This window comes from Ranitomeya variabilis, chromosome 7, assembly GCF_051348905.1.
Source record: "Ranitomeya variabilis isolate aRanVar5 chromosome 7, aRanVar5.hap1, whole genome shotgun sequence".
NCBI lineage: Eukaryota > Metazoa > Chordata > Amphibia > Anura > Dendrobatidae > Ranitomeya > Ranitomeya variabilis.
This window is the reverse complement of record NC_135238.1, coordinates 46,841,658-46,864,443: the sequence shown is the minus strand read 5'-3', so window position 1 is coordinate 46,864,443 and position 22,786 is coordinate 46,841,658. Positions and strand designations below refer to the sequence as shown.

General features: G+C 46.4%; 1 long non-coding RNA gene and 1 pseudogene across 1 annotated transcript in view; both read right to left on the bottom strand.

The window, feature by feature from the left end:
- Window positions 1-18,927, bottom strand: part of LOC143785871 (uncharacterized) — a 39,011-nt gene extending 20,084 nt beyond the window's left edge. Inside the window, exons 1-2 of the long non-coding RNA XR_013218130.1 lie at window positions 18,588-18,927; window positions 5,879-6,086 (exon numbers count right to left, since the gene is read on the bottom strand). This is a non-coding gene — a long non-coding RNA (uncharacterized LOC143785871). The remainder of the gene's footprint in view (window positions 1-5,878; window positions 6,087-18,587) is intronic.
- Window positions 1-22,786, bottom strand: part of LOC143786226 (uncharacterized) — a 467,324-nt pseudogene that overhangs the window by 144,345 nt on the left and 300,193 nt on the right.

The following is a 22,786-nucleotide window of genomic DNA, read 5'->3' as shown; positions in this document are numbered from 1 at the left end:
GCCGCAATTAATTCGGATCTTGAGAGAGAGGTGGTAGAGGCGCAGGGGGACGCCCCAGCAGCCTGTCCTTTAGGTAAACTTTATGTTCCTGCTAATCTTCGTCTTAGGGTCATCAATGAACATCATGATTCGGTTTTGGCCGGACACCCTGGAAGTAAAGTTACCACGGACCTTCTCACTCTGCGTTTTTGGTGGTCTGGGGTAAATCATGATGTACAGGAATATGTCGCTGCCTGCAGTGTGTGTGCGCATTCCAAGACCCCTCGTACTCGCCTGTCTGGGTCTCTCCAACCTCTGGAGGTGCCCAATAGACCTTGGACCCATTTGTCAATAGACTTCATCACTGACTTGCCGGTTTCTGAGGGTAATACAGTTATTTTAGCCGTAGTTGACAGATTTAGCAAGATGTCACATTTTATTGCCTTTCCCGCGTTACCTAATGACAAGACTCTGGCACAGATCTTTATCAAGGAGGTTGTGAGACTGCATGTGTTCCTTCAGATATTGTGTGAGACCATGGGGTGCAAATTATTTCTAAGTTTTGGAGGGCTTTTTGCAGCCGGCTGGGGATTCATTTGTCGTTTTCTTCAGCTTTTCATCCTCAATCCAATGGTCAGACTGAACGTGTAAATCAAAATCTTGAAACTTCTCAGGTGTTTCATTTCAGAAAATCAGGAGGACTGGGTTAAGTACTTACAGTTGGCAGAGTTTGCAATAAACAACTGTACTCATGAGTCTACTGGTAAGTCCCCGTTTTTCAGGGCATATGGTTCTCATCCTCAATTCAGTTCATTTAATAGGAAGGATTCCTCAGGGGTTCCTGAAGAGGAGAGGTTTTCTTAATCCATCACGTCCGTATGGCAAGGGGTTCTTGATAAATTAAAGAGGATGAGTTCCAGATATAAGAATGCGGCTGATCGGAGACGTATGGAAGGTCCGGACCTATGTGTGGGTGATTGAGTTTGGTTGTCCTCAAAGAATATTAAACTGAGAGTTCCCTCGTGGAAATTGGGCCCTAGGTTTATTGGCCCTTATAGGACTGTGGCCGTCGTCAATCCTGTTGCATTTTGGCTGGCTTTACCTCAGTCGTTTAGGATCCATAATATTTTTCATCGCTCCTTACTCAAGAGGTTTGTGGCGTCACCTAATCCATCACCTTTACCTCCCTCTCCGGTCCTTGTTGATGGAAATCTCGAGTTCCAGATAGCCAGGGTCATGGATTCTCGATTTGTTCGCCGGTCTCTACAGTATCTAGTACATTGGAAAGGGTACGGTCCTGAGGAGAGGATGTGGGTACCTGCAGCCGATGTCCCTGAGGTTAGGTTAGTCAGGGCATTTCATACAGCTCATCCTGAGAAACCTGGTCCTGAGGTTCTGGAGGTACCTCGTAGAAGGGGGGGTACTGTCACGGGGCTACTGCGACAGAGAGGTTCCAGAGAACCGCAGCACTCTGGGCCTCGTTCACACACGGTGAACAGAAGCTCTTCTGAATTCTGACCTGGCTGTCTTGTACCTACGCATTAAGTGTGATCTATAGAATAAATCGATCTCCACTATGGTACTGATATAAAACAATCAATTTTGTGGATCCTTTTGTGGATTTGTACCTTTCTTACATGTAGTAATTCAATTTTTTATGTTTTTATTACTATGTTTAATAAAATTGATTGTATTATATCAGTACCATAGTGGAGATCGATTTATTCTATAGATCACACTTAATGTGTAGGTTCTAGTTGGATGGTACATATACCCTTCGTTTGGGAGGGATTTGCTATTGTGGTATATTGAGCAACTGTGTGTGAATATACTGGCTGTCTTGTGCCAGCAAGGCAGGAGTTAAACCTTGTTGCTGAAGTTGCTGAGAGCTTGGTTTCTCAGCTGAATTGGTTTTGGTAATCTCCTCTCCTATATAGACTCAGCTTTGACTACAACTGTTGTCAGTGATCAGTTATGCTCCCTGGCTTGAAGTGGGAAGCAGCATGGTGTTAGGAGCTTGGAGGTTTATTTACAGAGATTGTTGTCTGCTGTTTTGGTTGCATGTTAAACCTGTTTTCCTTCCTAAGTTTTTTCCTCCCTCTTCCTTTCTCTGTGTTTCCTCTGTGGCTGTGTGAGCATTTGGTGAGTTTGAGATTTTAGTTACCTTGTCTGCATACCCTGTTTACTTGTCATATTAATCCACTGGTGCAGTCCTCCTCCCTGGGGGGGGGAGAGGGGGCCACTGATAGGGCCTGCACAGGAGACAGGGATACGCTGGCGGCTCAGGCCTCCTAACCATTATAGGTACCCCTGAGATAAGGGTAAGCCAGGGCCCCTTTATAGTGGCAGGGACAGGTGTGAGTCCCAGTATGCCGTCCTGCCCCTTTATCACCGTTAACGGCGTGAGATCCCCGGTCTGGTGTTCACTGGTTGGGCCCAGTCCTTTTGTCTGCCCTTAGTCACAATGAGGTCAACATTGACACATGGTAAAGTTTTAATATTATACAGTGTAGGACTGTCCCGATCAGAGTTACCTTTACGCGGTGGGATGGCTTTTGTGCTATTTTTTGATCAAAAAAGAGTATTACTGAAAACTCTGTGTTATTTAAATGCACTTTTGCTTTTTTACTTAGTTACATCAGGGTTTTTGCTTACTTTTTCTCTTGTAGGTTTTAACAACTGAAAATATGTCTTATATTTTAGGTTCTTCAAAGTAGCCACCTTTTGCTTTGATGACTGCTTTGCACACTCTTGGCATTCTCTTGATGATCTTCAAGAGGTAGTCACCGGGAATGGTTTTCACTTCACAGGTGTGCCCTGTCAGGTTTAATAAGTGGGATTTCTTGCCTTATAAATGGGGTTGGGACCATCAGTTGTGTTGGACAGCGTTCCATATAAATTCCAGTCAATTTTGCATTGAAAAGTAAAATGGCGCTCCTTCCCTTCCGAGCTCTGTCATGCGCCCAAACAGTGGTTTACCCCCACATATGGGGTATCAGCGTACTCAGGACAAATTGTACAACAACTTTTGGGGTCTATTTTCTCCTGTTACCCTTGGTAAAATAAAACAAATTGGAGCTAAAATAAATTTTGTGTGAAAAAAGTTAAATGTTAATTTTTATTTAAACATTCCAAAATTCCTGTAAAACACCTGAAGGGTTAATAAACTTCCTGAATGTGGTTTTGAGCACCTTGAGGGGTGCAGTTTTTAGAATGGTGTCACACTTGGGTATTTTTTATCATATATACCCCTCAAAATGACTTCAAATGAGATGTGGTCCCTAAAATAAAATGGTGTTGTAAAAATGAGAAATTTCTGGTCAACTTTTAACCCTTATAACTCCCTAACAAAAAAAAATGTTGTTTCCAAAATTGTGCTGATGTAAAGTAGACATGTGGGAAATGTTACTTATTAAGTATTTTGCGTGATATATCTCTGTGATTTAAGGGCATAAAAATTCAAAGTTGGAAAATTGCGAAATTTTCAAAATTTTTGCCAAATTTCCATTTTTTTCACAAATAAACGCAGGTAATATCAAATAAATGTTACCACTATCATGAAGTACAATATGTCACAAGAAAACATTGTCAGAATCACTGGGATCCGTTGAAGCGTTCCAGAGTTATAACCTCATAAATGGACAGTGGTCAGAATTGTAAAAATTGGCCCGGTCATTAACGTGCAAACCACCCTTGGTGTTAAAGGGTTAACCCCTCTGATGCCTCTGTCAATAGCGACAATGACATTGAGGAGCATCGCACAGGGAGTGAGCTCCTTGGGTGTTTCCATTACACATTTGTGCTTCCATGGTGACCCCGGGCCACAAGATGGCTGTGGGGTCCTTCAGGGTCCTGGAGGAAAGGTGGCTTGTATCCCATCCTGGGACAGTATAAAAAAAATTAAAAATATATTAAAAAAAAAACCCGAAGAACAAAAAAAATTGAAAAAAATTATTCCAATAAATACATTTATGTAAACGACCCGACCTATAGAACTGTCTCACTCGTTAACCCCTTCAGTGAACACCGTAAAAAGGAAACAGAGGCAAAAAACAATGCTTTTTCATCATACCGCCGATAAAAAGTGCAATAAATGTGATCAAAGAGGCGAGTGTAAAAAAAACATGGTGCCGCTGAAAATGTTATTTTGTCCCACAAAAAAACAAGCCCCCATACAGCTCCATCAGCAGAAAAATAAAAAAGTTATAGCTCTTAGACTAAAGTGATGCAAAAATAATTAGTTTTTCTATAAAATAGTATTTATTGTGTAAAAGCTGCAATGCATAAAAAAATAAATGTGGTATCGCTTTAATTGTACTGACCCGAAGAATAAAGCTAAATTATCAATTTTATCACATGTGGAATGGCATGAAAAAAAAATCCTGAATTGCTGTTTTTTTTTCTTTTTGCCTTTCAAAAATCAGAATAGAAAGCGATCAAAAAATGTCATGTGCGCAAAAATGGTACCAATAAAAACGTCAACTTGTACCACAAAAAAACAAGACCTTACATGACTCTTTGGGCCAAAATATGGAAAAATTATAGCTCTCAAAACATGGTTATGCAAAAACTATTTTTTGCAATGAAAAGTGTCTTTTAGTGTGTAACAGCAGCCAAAGATAAAAATCCAATATAAATCTGGTATCATTGTAATTGCACCAACCCAAAGAATAAAGTCGCCAAATCACTTATACCGCACAAGGAATGGTGTAAAAAAATGAATAAAACCAATTCTTCACCTGCTGTGGATTTGTTCATTCTGCCTCCCAAAGATCGTAGTAAGGCCCAACTCAAATTTATCCTGCTCTCTGCTCTGAGCGCTTACACTGGGGTTTCTGTGTAAATCTCTGAAATCCTTGATTCAGGTGGAACCTTCAATGGAAGATTCCCTATAATGAGGCACAAGCAGTTCCTGTGGAGGCCATAGGATCTGTGGTCTGGCAGTGTTTGTCTTTTAGGTGAGCATAAAAGTTTTCTGCACTTCTGAAAAGAAGGACACGGCTGGACAGAGGCCAGATGGAGTCCAGAGTAACTCTGCTGCCTCATTATAGTGAATGGATCCCTTGGGGGATTCACCCTTCAAACCACTCAGAGATTTTTATGGAAACCTCAAAGTAAGTGCTCAGTGTAGAGCGCTGGATAAATGACATGTCGCGGCTTTAAGGTGGGCTCAGCGCCGGAGCCCACCTTAAAGCCGGGGATCTGCCAGCTGATGTACTATTCCGTCAGCTGGCAGAAAGGGGTTAACATAAAAACACAATTTTTATTTAGAAAAGTCAATAAACTTTTTTTTATAATAAAATTCAGGAATAGGTCCTGGAAATAATAGAAGGCTGTAAACTCCTATATGTTGGTAGCAGCGAGGAGTACAATGACAATATGGTTGTGCAAATCACAACTAATTGATATCAGAATAGGCATACAATTGACTATTGGATCTAAGAGTTTATTACATGAAGGATAATAAATGTATCACACAAGGAACTGCACACTCTTAGTTTTATAATCCTGCCATTTCCACTAACAACTCATCAGAAAAGCAAATAACCAATTGCAGCAACTTAGTGTTACCAGCAGATGGCATGAAACATTTATAGGTGTAAAGTGCTTGTTCTTATAGAAACCATCGGACACAAACAATGAAGATCACTGTAGTATACTGAGATAACCATGTGTTTAGAAATTAAACATAACTATCATCATCATTGAACCTCATTAATAATACATACATGGGTGCAATTGTTTTAAATCTTATTAAGTAGACAAGAAGACATATTGCTGATTAGTGCAATGATTAAAATTATATCTGCGCATGTCAGATGTCATTAGCTGGCTATCTATCATGAATACGTTACTTGTAAATGCTAGCTGAAAAAATGATAAACGACTTTTAGCATACCTGTTTGGTAAACCGCTGCGTAAACAGAGTGTAGGGAGCTCCTGCCTTCTGCCTCGACGCGCACTTTTCGCCCAGCTTCTTTGGGGACCGATGTTCGCGAATGTCCCTAATGTTCGTCAAACATGTTCGTTGTACATACTGAACCCCACTGAATTCAATTGGAGGCAAAACCAAACGCATAGATAACACCTTCAGGTGGGCCAAAAAGCTGCCAAAAGAGCTCAAATTAGGGTGAGACACCAGGAAAATGGAATAAATTGACCGAGATTGCAAATAGTATAATTAGGTAGCATGGAGGCCTGGGACAGGGCCAAGACCAGCATTTCTGGCTGAAACATTGATTAGCAACAGGTGGAGGAGTGACAGGTGTAGGCCTGGTGCTCTGAGATGTCTGCCAAATTCAGGCAACACACATGAAGGAGATCTAACTTGGAGTCCAAACATATCTAAAAATTAGAGGTGCACACCAGGAAAAGTGACAAATTGACCCAGAGTAGAAATTTGATAATAGCACAGCAGCAGTCAGGCATGGGCCATGCATGAAGTATCGGGGTCTGGGCCAGCATTTACAGCTTAGAGGTTAAAGGTACTGTCACACTAAACGATATCGCTAGCGATCCGTGACGTTGCAGCGTCCTGGCTAGTGATATCGTTTAGTTTGACACGCAGCAGCGATCAGGATCCTGCTGTGATGTCGCTGGTCGCTGAATAAAGTCCAGAACTTTATTTGGTCGTCCGATCGCTGTGTATCGTTGTGTTTGACAGCAAAAGCAACGATACCAGCGATATTTTACACTGGTAACCAGGGTAAACATCGGGTTACTAAGCGCAGGGCCGCGCTTAGTAACCCGATGTTTACCCTGGTTACCAGCGTAAAATGTAAAAAAAACAAACAGTACATACTCACATGCGTCCCCCGGCGTCCGCTTCCCACACTGACTGAGCGCCGTAAAATGAAAGTGAAAGTACAGCACAGCGGTGACGTCACCGCTGTGCCCTGCTACTGCCGGCGCTCAGTCATTGCAGGAAGCGGACGCCGGGGGACGCATGTAAGTATGTACTGTTTGTTTTTTTTACATTTTACGCTGGTAACCAGGGTAAACATCGGGTTACTAAGCGCGGCCCTGCGCTTAGCAACCCGATGTTTACCCTGGTTACCCGGGGACCTCGGCATCGTTGGTCGCTGGAGAGCGGTCTGTGTGACAGCTCTCCAGCGACCAAACAGCGACGCTGCAGCGATCGGCATCATTGTCGCTATCGCTGCAGTGTCGCTTAGTGTGACGGTACCTTAAGTTTCAATTAAGATGAGGTGGGTGAGGGATCTGTGTAAGCCTTCTTTGCTGGGAGCTCTGATACCTCATGCAACAGCTCAAAGTGCTTCTCTGCTCAGCTACACTCAGGTGGCAGAAATATCAGCTTTGTAGACTCCTATTGGTATAAAGATTAAGGAAAGTAACACAGCTTGTTGACTTAATGTAAGTGCAGGCCTGCCTGTCTGGGAGCAATACTGCTACAGGCAACACACATGAAGGAGACTCCACATTTCAAAAAATTATTGCCACACATCACTAAAGTGGCATCAATTTCCTCAGAGTAGAAACCGTAAATTAGGCCTGTGACACAACATCCATTACAGGCAACCCGCCAGATGAAGACCCAGCTTGAAGTCTCCACATTTCAAAAAATTGTAACATCAGCAGCAACAGCAACAGCAGGCACAGAAGCCATGGCAAAAGCTTCACAGGCTGCAATAATGCGTGATCAATGCATCACAATAAAAATGACACCATCGCCTAGTCTGCCCAGTCTAAGACTGGGTTGCAGAAGTCATTGGAGATCCACAACTTGTTCATCTTGATGAAAGTTAGGAGGTCTACACTTTCAGGGGACAGCCGAGTGCGCTTGTCCATCAGGACACCACCAGCAGCCCTGAAGACACGTTCTGAGAGAATGCTTGCTGCCGGACATGACAAAATCTTCAAGGTGTGACAGGCGAGCTCAGGCCACTCTTGAATTTTTGAAGACCAAAATTCAAAATGGTCAAATTCACCTGATGGTATTGATACTGAGCTCCAGATACTCCTGCACCATCCCCTCCAGTCCCTCACTCCACGTGTCAGACTTGTACTCTGTTCTGCTGGTGCGTGGTCTGGTCTAAAAAATGTGGGAAACAACTTACAGAATTTCCTTCTGCCATTTACATTGTTGCTGCTAATGTTTTTGCAATGACACCTCGATGTTCCCTGGGTTGGAAGTTTAGACCTGTGTTGCACACTGTGTGTCTAACTGCTGTCTTGGGGAAAACCACTCTTAAATTTGTCTACAAATGTGTTTCAATACTGCAGCAAGTGCACATCCCTCTCCGGGGGAGGAAGCATCTGGTAAAATTTACTATTGTACCGTTGATCTAACCAAGAGATAACCCAGTAGTCGGCGCTATTTCTAATGCTAACAATATGGGCATCATGTTGCAGATAGTGCAGCAAGAAGGTGCTCATGTGACTTGCGCTTCCATGAGGTCCAAGTCCATGGTGTGTTGGTGGAGGGGTAACACTCAAGGTTGCTTCCTCCGTGCCCTCCCGTCAACCACGGACAACAGAGAGGAGATCATTATCCTCTCTATCTTCTGACTATTGCGCACCCATCACTATAAGAGCCCCTCGATCGTTGTAATCCACCCTCCCATGGCACCCATCTGTGCGATGACAGTCCGGAACTTAGAGATTGTCAAGGATCCCGGGTGTAACTACTGCTGGGAGGCTACTCACCGCAGTAAGGGAGCCCAGCGCAAAATGGCGAAGAACTCACTGGGCAGCAAGCCGGACCTGAACTATGTGACAGAGGGGGAGTGGCCAGGGTTGGAGCCAGATGCCGGGGTGCAAAGGAGGCGAACAGCGCCAGAGAGTAGTCAAACGTGCCGAGGTCAATAACTGGGAGGTACTGGAGGGTGAGACAGAAGGGTAGTAAGGTGGAAGCCGGAGGTCAGAAAGCCGAGAAAATCAACAGACCAGATCGAGCACGGAGACCAAAGACCACAGTATGCACACGCACACCAGGGGTCAGGCACTCAGAGCGAAAGTATAATTGACAGAGAATCCTAGTCCAGAGTGGGTATAAATATCCCTCCCGGTTCCAAAAAGAGGCCACAACAATTAACCCTGAGAGGGCAGGGTATTAACCCTGTCCAAGCCATGACAGAGATCTTATTATCCATTCCGCATCTTCCTCTGCTTCCATCTCTCTCTGACCACCACCTCCTCCTGCAGACTATTTTAAAACTGCACAGAGGGGTGAAGAGGTCCTTCATCTGTTCCCACTCCACAAGTGTGATTTGCACCCCATCAGTACTGTGTTTGCTCAGGCTATGCAAAAGGACCTAGTGCACCAGGGCTCATTGCTGCTGCCACAGTCGGTGCAAAATGTGCAGAGTGGAAGTCCACCATGTCTGTACATCGCATGTCAAATGGCTAACTGGTAGGCCGAAAGACCTCTGTAACGATGCAAGTCAATTACCTGCTGTGTGCGAATGATAGAAGTGAGCACACAGTGATCGTGATTTCTGCAGCAGTGCATCCAGGCTGGGATAGTGGCGGTGAAATTGCTCTACCGCCAGGTTGAGGACATGAGCCATGCAAGGCACATGTGTGAGATTGCCCTGGCGTATGTCCACCACCAGATTTGCACTCAGTGGAGACATCCTTTGCCCTAACTTGTCCTTGATAGCTGTCCGCAACTCTTGAGCTGTGTATCTGCGATCTCCAAGGCATATTAATTTAAACACTGCCTAATTGCAGTGAGCCCTGGCTGCGCAGTACAGGGTTAGGGGGGATTCTCTTTGCACTATTGGAACATGTGGTTTATTAAGGGAGAGGTTGAGGGTGCAGGTGGACGCCCTAGAGGAGGTGGAGAAGGTAGAAGCAGCGGAGGAAGTGTTAGATACAGAGGTTTGTCCCGTAAGCCTTGGATTCCAAGACATGTGGAGCAGTCCCTTGCCCCCCTGCCCGCAAAGCCACCTCAGTCACCCAGTTCCCAGTCAGCCAGATTTAATTCCCCTGGCCATGTTTGCTTGTTTGTGTGTCAGTGGTGGAATGCACCCTGGCAGACATAGATATTTTCAAGGAACGGGTGATGTTGTCTGTGACATGCTGGTGTAGCACAGGCGCAGCTTTCTTAGAGAAATAATGGCAACTGGGCAACTGGTAGTAGGGGACTAACTTGGCCATCAGCTTTTGGAAACTGTATGTATCCACCAGGTAGAAAGGCAGCATTTACGCGGTCAACAGAATGGAGATGGTGGAGTTAAAGCTCTTACCATTGGCATGTGTAGGAGGAAACATTCTTTTACGTGACCACAACTGCGGGACCGAGAGCTGTGCTGCTGTGAGTATGGAGAACAGGATGGCTGGACTGTGAGTGAGGCGCAGGTGGAAATGTTATGGTGGTTTGAGAAAGGTGTGGTGTGCTCTGTGAAACAAAAACAGCAGACATCTTTATTTCCATAATAGCTGATGGGTCATCACTCACCCTGACTATGTAGGGTCAAACAAGTGGAGATTCTGTGTCCAGAGACCTGTGCGAAAACACTTGCCATTGTGATGGAGGAGGAAGAAGGAACAGATGCGGTTGATGGGACGGCCTGTGGTTGGCGAGTCTCGCTGGTCCGCATTTTAACGCAGTGAGAATCTCAGAGTAAGGTATGCATGTAGTAGTCAAATTATTGCAATTTTTGCTTGTACTGAGTCTCACAAACGAGTTAGATTTGGAAATGTGTCCTCCTGCCTGCCCCACAGTATTAACACAAACGAGGTAGATGCTGGAAGGTCAAATTCACACATGTTCCTATCTAGTTGAAGTAGCTGACAATAAAATTCCTTTCTAACTATCTGACCACTTGCAGCAGGATCAGCCTTTCGGCGCTGTTACATTGAAAAAATGGCACTACCAAAACAACATGTCTTTTTTTATATGAAGAGGAACTTGTGACTTCAGCAGCCAATGACTGAAGCCTTTGTTTATGGACATCATGGATGATTTCTGCACCCTGATTGGCTGCCGGAATCTCCACACGTTAAGTTAATTAAAAAAAGAACAGTCCGCAGCTCCTCTGATCTCTCGCCACCTTCTCCCTTCATAAAGCATGTACCCCACCTCTGACCACACAGCACCACTATCCTAGCCAAAGTCCTAATAAAAGCATTAGTGAAAATGCGATCATTTACCGAACTGTGCCCGAATTTTTCCAACTTTGAGGAAAAATGCTCGAGAATCAAAACATGAATCAGAATGAGCTATGTTTGTACCGAATTTGAGATTGATGAACATTTTCCGAACAAGGTCACTCATCTCTAGTTTCCACTGTACTGTTTAGGCACATCAGGGGCTGTTCGAACGTGACATGGCATCTGCTAATTATTTCAGCAAATTTGGCATTCATTAAGTCAAATGGCGCTCCTTCCCTTCCAAGCTCTGCTGTACGCCCAAACAGTAGTTTTCCCCACATACTGTATGAGGTATCGGCATACTCAAGAGAAATTGCAAAACAAATTGTATGGTGCAATTTCTCTTGTTATTTTTATGAAAACTCAAAATTTGGGGCTAAAATCATTCTTGTGGGAAAAATGTGATTTTTTTATTTTCATGGCTCAACTTTATAAACTTCTGAGAAGCACCTGGGGGTTCAAGGTGCTCAATACACGTCTAAATAAATTCCCAAAGGGGTCTAGTTTCCAAAATGGTATCACTTGTGGCGAGTTTCCACTGTTTAGGAACATCAGGGGCTCTACAAACATGACATGTCATCCGCTAATTACACCAGCAAATTTTACATTCAAAAAGTCAAATGGCGCTCTTTGCCTTCTAAGCCCTGCCATGCGCCCAAGTGGCTTTCCTCCAGATATTGGGTTTCAGCAGGAGACATTGCACAACAAATTTTGGTGGCAAATTTTTCCTGCTACCCTTGTGAAACTGAAAAAAAAATGTGTCTAAAAGAAAATTTTTGTGAAAAAAAATGAAATGTTTATTTTTTCTTTCCACATTGCTTTATTTTCTGTGAAGCACCTGAAGGGTTAATAAACTTCTTGAATGTGGTTTTGAGCACCTTGAGGAGTGCAGTTTTTAGCATGGTGTCACTTTTGGCTATTTTCTTTCATATAGACCCCTCAAAGTCACTTCAAATGTGAGGTGGTCCCTAAAAAAATGGTTTTGTACATTTTGTTATAAAAATGAGAAATTGCTGGTCAACTTTTAACCCTTATAACTTCTTAACAAAAAAAGTGTGGTTCCAAAATTGTGCTGATGTAAAGTAGACATGTGGGAAATGTTATTTATTAACTATTTTGTGTTACATGACTCTGGGAGGGGGGAATGAGTAGTGTTCACAGAGTCTGGTATTTGCAGCGTAGCTATATAAATTCTTGTGGGATGAGGGAAAAAACCCGCTCTGACAGAACACTAGTGGCAGGGCAGGCCAGGACGTCCAAGGTGTAGAGAGCCAGTTCATGCCTCGTGTCCAACTTGGATACCCAATAATTAGAAGGCACAGAGGAATCACCGAGGACGTTGGTACGGTCAGCAAGGTACTCCCTCAGCATCTTCCCAAACATTGCACTCCCAGTGACAGTACCCGCATTGCCTTTTCTGCGGCATTCTTTGCTGCTCCATTCCACCCCTTGGTCCTGCCGTGGGTTCAGCACTAAAGTTGTGAACAATTAAAAAAAGTTGATAAGTCTGCGCTATTTTCTCGACTTTAAGCACGATGTTGGGACCTTGATGTCTCCAATTTCTTCACCAGTAAGATTGTTAGGCTAGGTTCACATTAGCGTTTCTGTGCGCAGCATATCATCTGCATGCACAAACGCATGCTTGCGCCTCCACATCTTATGCATGATGCCAAAAAAACACTGCGTGTGCATGCATTTAAATGCGTTTTGCCATGCGTTTTCGTTGTTTATGCGCATGGTGGAGGCGGTGACATCATTTCCTGGACATGCACAGTCTGAAGTACACATGCGTATCGAACGCATGCGTATGCATGTCCTTGCGTACCAATGCATTTCCATAGACAATGCGCTGTTTTGACGCAATTGTCCCCATGCGCATGATTGCGCAATATTTGACGCCTAAAAAAAATGCAACACGTTGCGTTTGCCGGACACCGTGAAACGATGCATGCATATTAATTTGCATGCAAATGCATGTCTCTGTGTGCACCATGTTAAAGATATTTACGCATGACGCATGAGGATGTATGCGGATCATACGCTGCGCACAGAAACGGTAATGTGAACCCGGCCTTAGCTTCTACTGGGTTATGAGATAAGGCTCTACCTTTGATGAAATTACAAATAAGGGAATACATTAGAGTGGAATTGAATTCTACATTACCTGAATGCTCCAAAAATCTGTGTTCTCCAAATTGCAGATTTTTCTATTCCTCATGGATTTTATCATCACTGCTGCTTATACTGAAATCCCAAGGTTTCTGGCAGTGAGCCAGCATTCTGCTCTGCTGAGGCTTGGGATGACTCTACAAATGTGTGTGCAAGGTCATGGTGCACCTCGATATGTAATGACATTGTGCCCTAATTGTGCACCTGTGCAGAATCTTCCCTGGCTTCATCAGAGCCGGGATTTCAGCACAGACAGCAGGGATCAGAATATGCGTTGAGGACCGGACCGGTGGGGCCGGAGAGGTGAGCGGTGAGGTAAGTATAAGGATTTTTATAATTTTTTTTAATGTTATGTTTAATATTACGCTCTAAGCTCTGCAAAGACCCCAAACCAGGAAAAACTGCACAAATTGGCGAATTTGAAATTTCCCTGATCCCCTCATCGTTAGATGCAACCCATCTGGTATTGTACCTTGTACTTAGGTTTATAGAGTTTTGCCTTCTGGCTCTGTTACAGGACCCCACCTTGGCATTTTCCTTACAAACTAATTGGTTATTGTCGGTATTTAAAGTGAATTCTACTACAATTAGGAATTCAGCACATTTTTCACAGCCCATCTGCTATGAGTAACTCTGGCTTGAATGAACTGCAATTATCTCTTTTTTCCAGCTCAGTGATTTTGAGCATTGATGATACCTCTCAGTCATGGCCATCTTGTAACTTGGTCTTCAAGGCCTTCAGAAATGTTGAGCTGACGATTAGAGATGAGCGAACTTGTTCAGAATAAGTTCGCCAACCTCAAATTCGGCAAGAACCTTGAACATTCGGATTTGTGTTAATGTTCCGCAGCATTTTCCTCAAACTCGTCAAAATTAAGCCAAAGTTAGATAAATGATCAATTTTCCAATAATGCTTTTGTGAAGACTTTGGCTTGGATAGTGGTGCTGTTTGATGAGCGAGGGGGACATGTTTGATGAAGGGAGGTGGTGACGAGAGGTCAGATGAGTGGCGGACTATTATTCTTTTTTTTTTTTTATTAACTTAATGTGTGGAAATTCCGGAAGCCTAATAAGGGCACAGAAACCATCCACAACGTCCACACACAAGGACTTCTGTCATTGGCTGCCTAAGTTACATGTCCCTCTCCATATAAAAATTGGACATGTGGCTTCTGGTCTATGAACTCTGGGTGTGATACTGGAGCCTTATACCAGAGGAAGAGGTGCCCGCCAGCATTGCGGTGTGCCAAAAGCAGCCAAACCAGACTCCGCTGATGCGGCCAAAAGAACACTTCTTGAGGCAGTCAGTTTTGTGGCACCACCCTCTGAAGAGGCCGTTCCAGTTCCAGCAATTGTGTAGCAAGCTGTTGGAATGGACGCAGAATCTCCGTAAGAGAAAGAAGAATCTGGAGGGGCAACAGCCAGACTAGTAGAGGTGAGCTAATTTTCACTATATGGTGACCTAGTAATAATAAGAACTGATCCACCACAATAGTATTAGATAGATAAAAATCATTTTTATTAATTAATATTAAAATCAAAAACAAAAAGTAAACATAAAAGGAAGGGTGCTCAATCCTACAACGAGGGACTATACAGCCATAGAGTCTTCCTAAAAATTCTATGGGCTATTAATAGAGTAAATACGATTTATTCACACTGAAGCAGAAATAGCATAATGACTATAAGGTATAAGCTAACTGGGCATTTCCATATAGCTGGGTGCCTAAATATTTGACCCTTATTATTTTAATGTATAAAGTGCTATAGTGCTGCAGCTATAAATATATGTAAAACTACACTATTACCTTATGTATAGCCACGTGGAATTCTCTCGGCGTCCCTCTTCCCCGACGCGCGTTTCACAACTGCTTCTTCGGGAGGCGTGTCAGGGCAGGGGGTGTGCCGGTTTAAATAGTATGCACTGCGATGTTAATTTGCTGCTGCCTGTTTGTGTAAGAGGAAAGAAAACTATGTGTCTGGACTGCACATGCGCCCGTGTGTAATTGCGTATGGACAGGGCATACGTCCTAATGTTGAGATAGCTGTACTTCCGTATGGACACCGGAAACCACATATGAAGTGGCAAATGTGGGCCTCATGCGCATTCGCCTAAGTGGTAGACTTATAATGAACCCAATATGTTCAGCAGTACATTCGGCGCATGCGCCGTCCTATTGGCACCTGAGACAAAAGGGGGTATTGACTGCCACCGGTCACACGGTCGGAAGCCCCAGATCATCTGTTTAGAAGACGTAGGAGCACCACTCGCAACTGACCGCCAGCCGCCAATCCCACAGGTCCATGGGCAGCGCATGCGTACCACTGCTAAAAGATATATGGGGCAGAAGTGCCCAAGCTGGAAATTTACTGGAAGAAGATGTGATTCTATTCATCCCCACTAGAGTGTACCCCTAGCCATCCTCTGAAAAGTCTGTGGTGGGAATGTCTAGCAGGGTATGATGACGTAGTGGAGGGGAGGAATTGGATGGATATTTAATATCTATATTAGGGAGTGGCTGGAAGGTTCAAACTTAGACTGCCGCATGACCAGGTAGGAAGCCCAGACAAAGGGCCGAGTGCTAGAATTTGATATTAAGTGAGGCTTCAGTTTCTTAGAGAAAAAAGAGACCAAAGACCGTATTTATGTGATCAGAAGCACTGTCAAGTGGAGGTACCTTCCCCCTTTGGCTACACAGTCTCTACCCCGGGGAGATGGTCGAATTCATAAAGTGCTGGTGCCAAAAACGGTGGTATGCAGTGGCATTTGTCCGGCCCTTCATGGTCAGTTTTTTTTTACTCTGGCTGGTCACGAGGAGAGGTTGATCTGCAGCAGCTAATAATTCTATGAGCCTGTGTTTGGGCTCTATCTGGTGAGTAAAATCTGATTAGAGGTATCTCTTATCTCAAAGTAAAAAAAGTTGTGGGTAAAGAAGCAGCTTGAATAGACTTATCTCGTATTCAAAAGAGTATTCTGCTTCAAAACAATGACCACCTGATACATACCTATTGATTTCCAAAAAATGTCTACACAGGGATCCCTTACTTTGCAGATCCAAATATTGCACTTATTATTTAAACACACCCAATGATATTATTAAATGCCCTACGGAGTACAAATCAGAAATAGTAAAGACACAATTCCAATAGGACACAAATCTAAATACCTAAACGCTGACAAAATGTGTACAATTCATCATAACAGATCGAATCAAGGACCCACAATCGATCCAAGAAAAAAAAGTCTCCCATCAATCGCCTTACACATAGCCTCCACCCGGAAAAAATATCACAGGGGGCCGGTATCAGAGAAAATAGAAAGTCAATACTTATCAGCGGGAGGTAGAAGAAGGACCCGACGCGTTTCCCCCTCCAAGTTGTTGAGGGTTCATCAGGGGTCAAAAACAACGGTCACATTACCCCATGGCCGAGAGATCAATGCAGTGTGCGGCCAGACACCCACAAGGCCAGATGAGTCTGTAATAGCCAAATTGGTTAGATCTTTGTTTTTGATTTTTGTTTTGATATGCCTTTTGTAACGTTTTCTGCTGGACTGCAGATGCTGGTGCATCTGTGGGTGTCTGATACCCTTAATAACAGATACTGTTATTTTTAGGGACACTGGTGGTTTCTGGGGTCCTTATCAAAAAGGACCAGTCTTAGTAGAAATTTTAAAAAGTTATGGACTGTGCTCAGGACTGTATTGTTGGTCTTCTGGGGCCCTTAACCTATAGGAGCCAATCAGTGGAGGAGAAGACATCTATATTAAGCCTTCAGTCCTGATCGATTTACTGTGTTTTATTGTGTATACGCTCACCCTTCTTAAAGGTCCTGGATGGTCACGGATGACCATCATTAAAGAATGGAGGAGTGTGAGGGGTTAGAGGATGGCATTCCACCTCTATAACAACTCCCAATGTTTTATTTAAGTTAGTTAAGTAATAGGAAGAGAGAAGTACAGATACCCTATGGTTAAGGTGATCAGAACCTGGGGGGGTGTTTGGATGAAAAGAGCAGAAAGGAAGAGGAAGCAAATAAGAAGAACTTCATCAGTGGCAGCAAAATACTTTTAGCAGGCGAGTTGCTGAAGGGGATGTATTGCCAGGAACTTTGGTAGAGTCCCTAAAGGTCTCTGGGGAATGAATAAGTGTCAGACAGGTCTTTGAAGCTGCAGTTCTGAGAAGAGATGAGTCAGCAAGGATGGGGACACATTCAGTATGGTAGCAGCCACACGTGCATCATTATGTGGTTCCCGAAAAGTAGCCTGAAGGGTAATGGTCACTGGAAGAGCTAGCTATATTTAGAAAGGTTGAAGGTCTTTAACATGTTCTTTAATTTATCAGCTATGCCGCTGAAAAATGTTTATTGAAGACATAATAATAATATCTTTATTTATATAGTGCTAACATATTCCACAGCGCTTTACTGTTTGCACACATTATCATCGCCAGGGCCGTATTTGCCACTAGGCACTTGAGGGCACGTGCCTAGGGCGGTAAGATGCGGGGGGGGGCGGCACCTGAGCAAGGCAAGGTGTTTTTTTTTTTTTGTTTTTTTTTAAATAGTCCGGGTCCGCCCGCCCTCCTTCCCTCCCATCTCCCGCCCTCCTTCCCTCCCTTCTCCCGCCCTCCCTTCTCCCGCCCTCCCTTCTCCCGCCCTCCTAAGTCTTATGGCTGCTGCGGGGGTGTCAGATACAGCGCGCCGCCCTCATGTGTAATGCACAGGGATCCGGTGTTCTGAAATTTGTCGGCATGTCGTAGATAGTAGGGATGGGCGAGGCTACGGAGTCACGTGGCGCAAACTGACCAATCACGGCCAAGCAACAGCTGAAGATGCAGGGTGGAGAGAAGAGGAGCTCTGGGCGGCAACATGCCTGAAAATTTCAGGGACGGGCGTGAGTATGGCACCTGGGGGCCTGGTTAAAACCACAATAGTGAGGGAGGGGGCGTGACAAAGGGAGGGGGGCGTTACTATGCTCAGAAATTTCAGGGCGTCCCCCTCCCTTTGTCACGCCCCCTCCCTCACTATTGTGGTTTTAACCAGGCCCCCAGGTGCCATACTCACGCCCGTCCCTGAAATTTTCAGGCATGTTGCCGCCCAGAGCTCCTCTTCTCTCCACCCTGCAGCTTCAGCTGTTGCTTGGCCGTGATTGGTCAGTTTGCGCCACGTGACTCCGTAGCCTCGCCCATCCCTACTATCTACGACATGCCGACAAATTTCAGAACACCGGAAACAAGTCACAGTGCAAGCCCTACCCCCTCCTCGCTGAGGCGCCAAGTTCAGTTTCTGCCTCATAGTCCTGTGTCGGGCCGCCCACCCACCTGTCTTCCGGCTGCTGTGGGAGTATCGGATCCCACCAGGGGCAGGCTGGGCTGGGGCGCAGGGTTCAGATGCCCCTGGGACGGTCCCCCAGCTTCTGGCTGCTTGCTGGGTTAAAGGCTGGGTGTCGGCAGCTGCATCCCTGCACTACAGACACGCCCACTCTGTGTGCAGTCAGTGTCTGCCGAACTCACCTGACTGGAAGGAGGAGATCCAGAGTGGCACAGCGTCCCCAGTCCACATCGCAGCTGGTTAGGACGGTCCTGGGGTCTGACAGGTAGTGGAGAACACTGGGCCAGAGCCAGACCTCGGCTTGAAGTGAGGCACTCATGCCGGCACACTGCTGCGGGGTTATCCTGCTGAGGCTCTGCTCTACTGCTCACTGGAGACTGCTGAGCTCTGGTGGCACTGGCTTGTGATGGGTGTGTGCAGTCTGTGTGTGTGCCTACTGTGCCCCCCTGTGCAGTCTGTGTGTGTGCCTACTGTGCCCCCCTGTGCAGTCTGTGTGTGTGCCTACTGTGCCCCCCTGTGCAGTCTGTGTGTGTGCCTACTGTGTCCCCCTGTGCAGTCTGTGTGTGTGCCTACTGTGCCCCCCTGTGCAGTCTGTGTGTGTGCCTACTGTGCCCCCCTGTGCAGTCTGTGTGTGTGCCTACTGTGTCCCCCTGTGCAGTCTGTGTGTGTGCCTACTGTGCCCCCCTGTGCAGTCTATGTATGTGTGCCTACTGTGCCCCCCTGTGCAGTCTGTGTGCCTACTGTGCCCCCTGTGCAGTCTGTGTGTGCCTACTGTGTCCCCTGTGCAGTCTATGTATGTGTGCCTACTGTGCCCCCTGTGCAGTCTGTGTGTGTTTACTGTGCCCCCCTGTGCAGTCTATGTATGTGTGCCTACTGTGCCCCCCTGTGCAGTCTATGTATGTGTGCCTACTGTGCCCCCCTGTGCAGTCTGTGTGTGTGCCTACTGTGTCCCCCTGTGCAGTCTGTGTGTGTGCCTACTGTGCCCCCCTGTGCAGTCTGTGTGTGTGCCTACTGTGCCCCCCTGTGCAGTCTGTGTGTGTGCCTACTGTGTCCCCCTGTGCAGTCTGTGTGTGTGCCTACTGTGCCCCCCTGTGCAGTCTATGTATGTGTGCCTACTGTGCCCCCCTGTGCAGTCTGTGTGCCTACTGTGCCCCCTGTGCAGTCTGTGTGTGCCTACTGTGTCCCCCTGTGCAGTCTATGTATGTGTGCCTACTGTGCCCCCTGTGCAGTCTGTGCGTGTGTGCTTACTGTGCCCCCCTGTGCAGTCTATGTATGTGTGCCTACTGTGCCCCCCTGTGCAGTCTGTGTGTGCCTACTGTGCCCCCCTGTGCAGTCTGTGTGTGTGCCTACTGTGTCCCCCTGTGCAGTCTGTGTGTGCCTACTGTGTCCCCCTGTGCAGTCTGTGTGTGTGCCTACTGTGTCCCCCTGTGCAGTCTGTGTGTGTGCCTACTGTGTCCCCCTGTGCAGTCTGTGTGTGCCTACTGTGTCCCCCTGTGCAGTCTGTGTGTGTGCCTACTGTGCCCCCTGTGCAGTCTGTGTGCCTACTGTGCCCCCCTGTGCAGTCTGTGTGTGTGCCTACTGTGTCCCCCTGTGCAGTCTGTGTGTGCCTACTGTGCCCCCTGTGCAGTCTGTGTGTGTGTGCTTACTGTGCCCCCCTGTGCAGTCTATGTATGTGTGCCTACTGTGCCCCCCTGTGCAGTCTGTGTGTGCCTACTGTGCCCCCCTGTGCAGTCTGTGTGTGCCTACTGTGTCCCCCTGTGCAGTCTGTGTGTGTGCCTACTGTGTCCCCCTGTGCAGTCTGTGTGTGTGCCTACTGTGTCCCCCTGTGCAGTCTGTGTGTGTGCCTACTGTGTCCCCCTGTGCAGTCTGTGTGTGCCTACTGTGTCCCCCTGTGCAGTCTGTGTGTGTGCCTACTGTGTCCCCCTGTGCAGTCTGTGTGTGTGCCTACTGTGTCCCCCTGTGCAGTCTGTGTGTGCCTACTGTGTCCCCCTGTGCAGTCTGTGTGTGTGCCTACTGTGCCCCCCTGTGCAGTCTGTGTGTGCCTACTGTGTCCCCCTGTGCAGTCTGTGTATGTGTGCCTACTGTGCCCCCTGTGCAGTCTGTGTGTGTGTGCTTACTGTGCCCCCCTGTGCAGTCTATGTATGTGTGCCTACTGTGTCCCCCTGTGCAGTGTGTGTGTGTGTGTGTGTGTGTGTGTGTGTACATACATACACATGTCCCTGCCCTGTAATAGCGTCCCCGATCCAGTAATAGCGGTCTCCCGCCTTGTAAACAGGATCACAGGAGGCTGAGTCCCCTCCTCTGGAAGTCTGCAGTGGCAGAAGTGGGACAATGCAGCGGACCCTGAATGGGAGGAGGGGGTGTCACATCCGTGCAATGCTGCGGGCCCAATGTTGGCGGTAAGAGCTAAGTGAAGCGCATTGCTTTCCTGCCGGCCATATTTCTGAAGCTGTGAGCCACCGAAGGTGGAGATTCGGATCTTGGTCCAGATGCGATCTCAGTCTGCACATGCGCCGCCTGTGGCGGCCGTCTTCCTGAATCCCTCCACAGGGAAAACAATGCACTTACGCTGTAGCCTGGAGCCCTCATTATCGTAGGAATGTCGGTTAATAAATTGTTTTTCTAAAGCTTTATAGTGTAGTTTTAGGTCAGAGAGGGATGCTAGGGATGAGCTAGCAAGGTGCAGGGACAAGTAGTGATGTCTACTTGCGGACATGTGCGGCACTTGTGGTGATACAAAAAACACTGCTAGCAACTTTTCTTTCCATTGCTGCAAGTACCGCATTTTCTGGATCACGGCAAAACCGCAAGTGCTGCACATGTCTGCAAGTCCCATAGGGAATGAATGAGGCCGAACACAGTGTTGCCGTAAGTGATCTGCTATGTGGCAGATGCAGAAAAACTGCCAGATCTTCCGCAAATGGCAAAAATCGCTGATGTGAAAGTAGCCTAAGGCTACTTTCACACTAGCGTTGTGCACTGCACGTCGCTATGCGTCGTTGCGGCGCACCGACGCTAGCGTTGAAAGTGCCGCACAACGGGGGCAGCGGATGCTGTTTTTCATCGCATCCGCTGGCCAATTGTGAGGTGCGGGGAGGCGGGGGCGGAGTTCCGGCCGCGCATGGCCGATCGGAAAAGACGTTCTCGACGCACCAAAAAACGTTACATGCAACGTTTTTTGGTGGCGACGCAACCGTCGCACTGCGTCGCTGATGCAAGTCAATGGAGAAAAAACGCATCCTGCAAGCACTTTTGCAGGATGCGTTTTTTCTGCAAAACGACGCATAGCGACGCAGTGCACGGCGCTAGTGTGAAATTAGCCTTAGTCACTGCCGACAGGGTCTGCATTAGTCATACTCACCAATGGGGGAGGCACCACGAAAAGTGCCTAGGGCAGCATAAACTCTAAATACGGCCCTGATCATCGCTGTCCCCGGTGGGGCTCACAATCTACATTCCCTATCAGTATGTTTTTAGAATGTGGGAGGAAACCGGAGGAAACCTGCGCAAACATGGGGAGAACATACAAACTCCTTGCAGATGTTGTCCTTGGTGGGATTTGAAGCCAAGACCCCAGCACTGCAATGATATCCACTGAGCCACCGTGCTGCCCCATACATGCCACTGTATTGTAATCAAGAGAAAGGCATCTCCTGCTGTTCTTTGTGTACAAGTCAAACTGCCATTTAAAGAAGATTTTGTTTTTATGGATGGGTGTAGTTTTCTGTTCATGCGGTCATAGTAATTGGAGTTGTGCAATGGGTCACAGACCAGAAGAGCTGGGAGTAGTGATGAGCGAGTGTACTTGTTACTCGAGTTTAGCCCACGGCTACTCCCCCATCCTGAACCAGGACTCCATTCACTTGAATGGGGGCTTGAACATCCAGTGTTTGCCACGCTGTCATGCATGACAATGCAGCAAACACGGCTTCTGATCGGCTGCAAAATCATCACCACCGGTCAGAGAGCCACGGTTCCACGCTGTCAAAAGACAGCGTGAGGGCACGGCTGTGATCAGAGGTATAAAGTTTACCTCCGGTCACTAGTGTCAGCTGATGGAACTACTGCTCCCATCAGCTGACGCCTGCTGCCACTAATAACAATAAGAGCGGGAGAGGCGGATGGGAGTATTCATCAGCCGACTCCTGTGCTGTAAATAATTAATGAAAAAAAATGGTGTCGGTTCCCC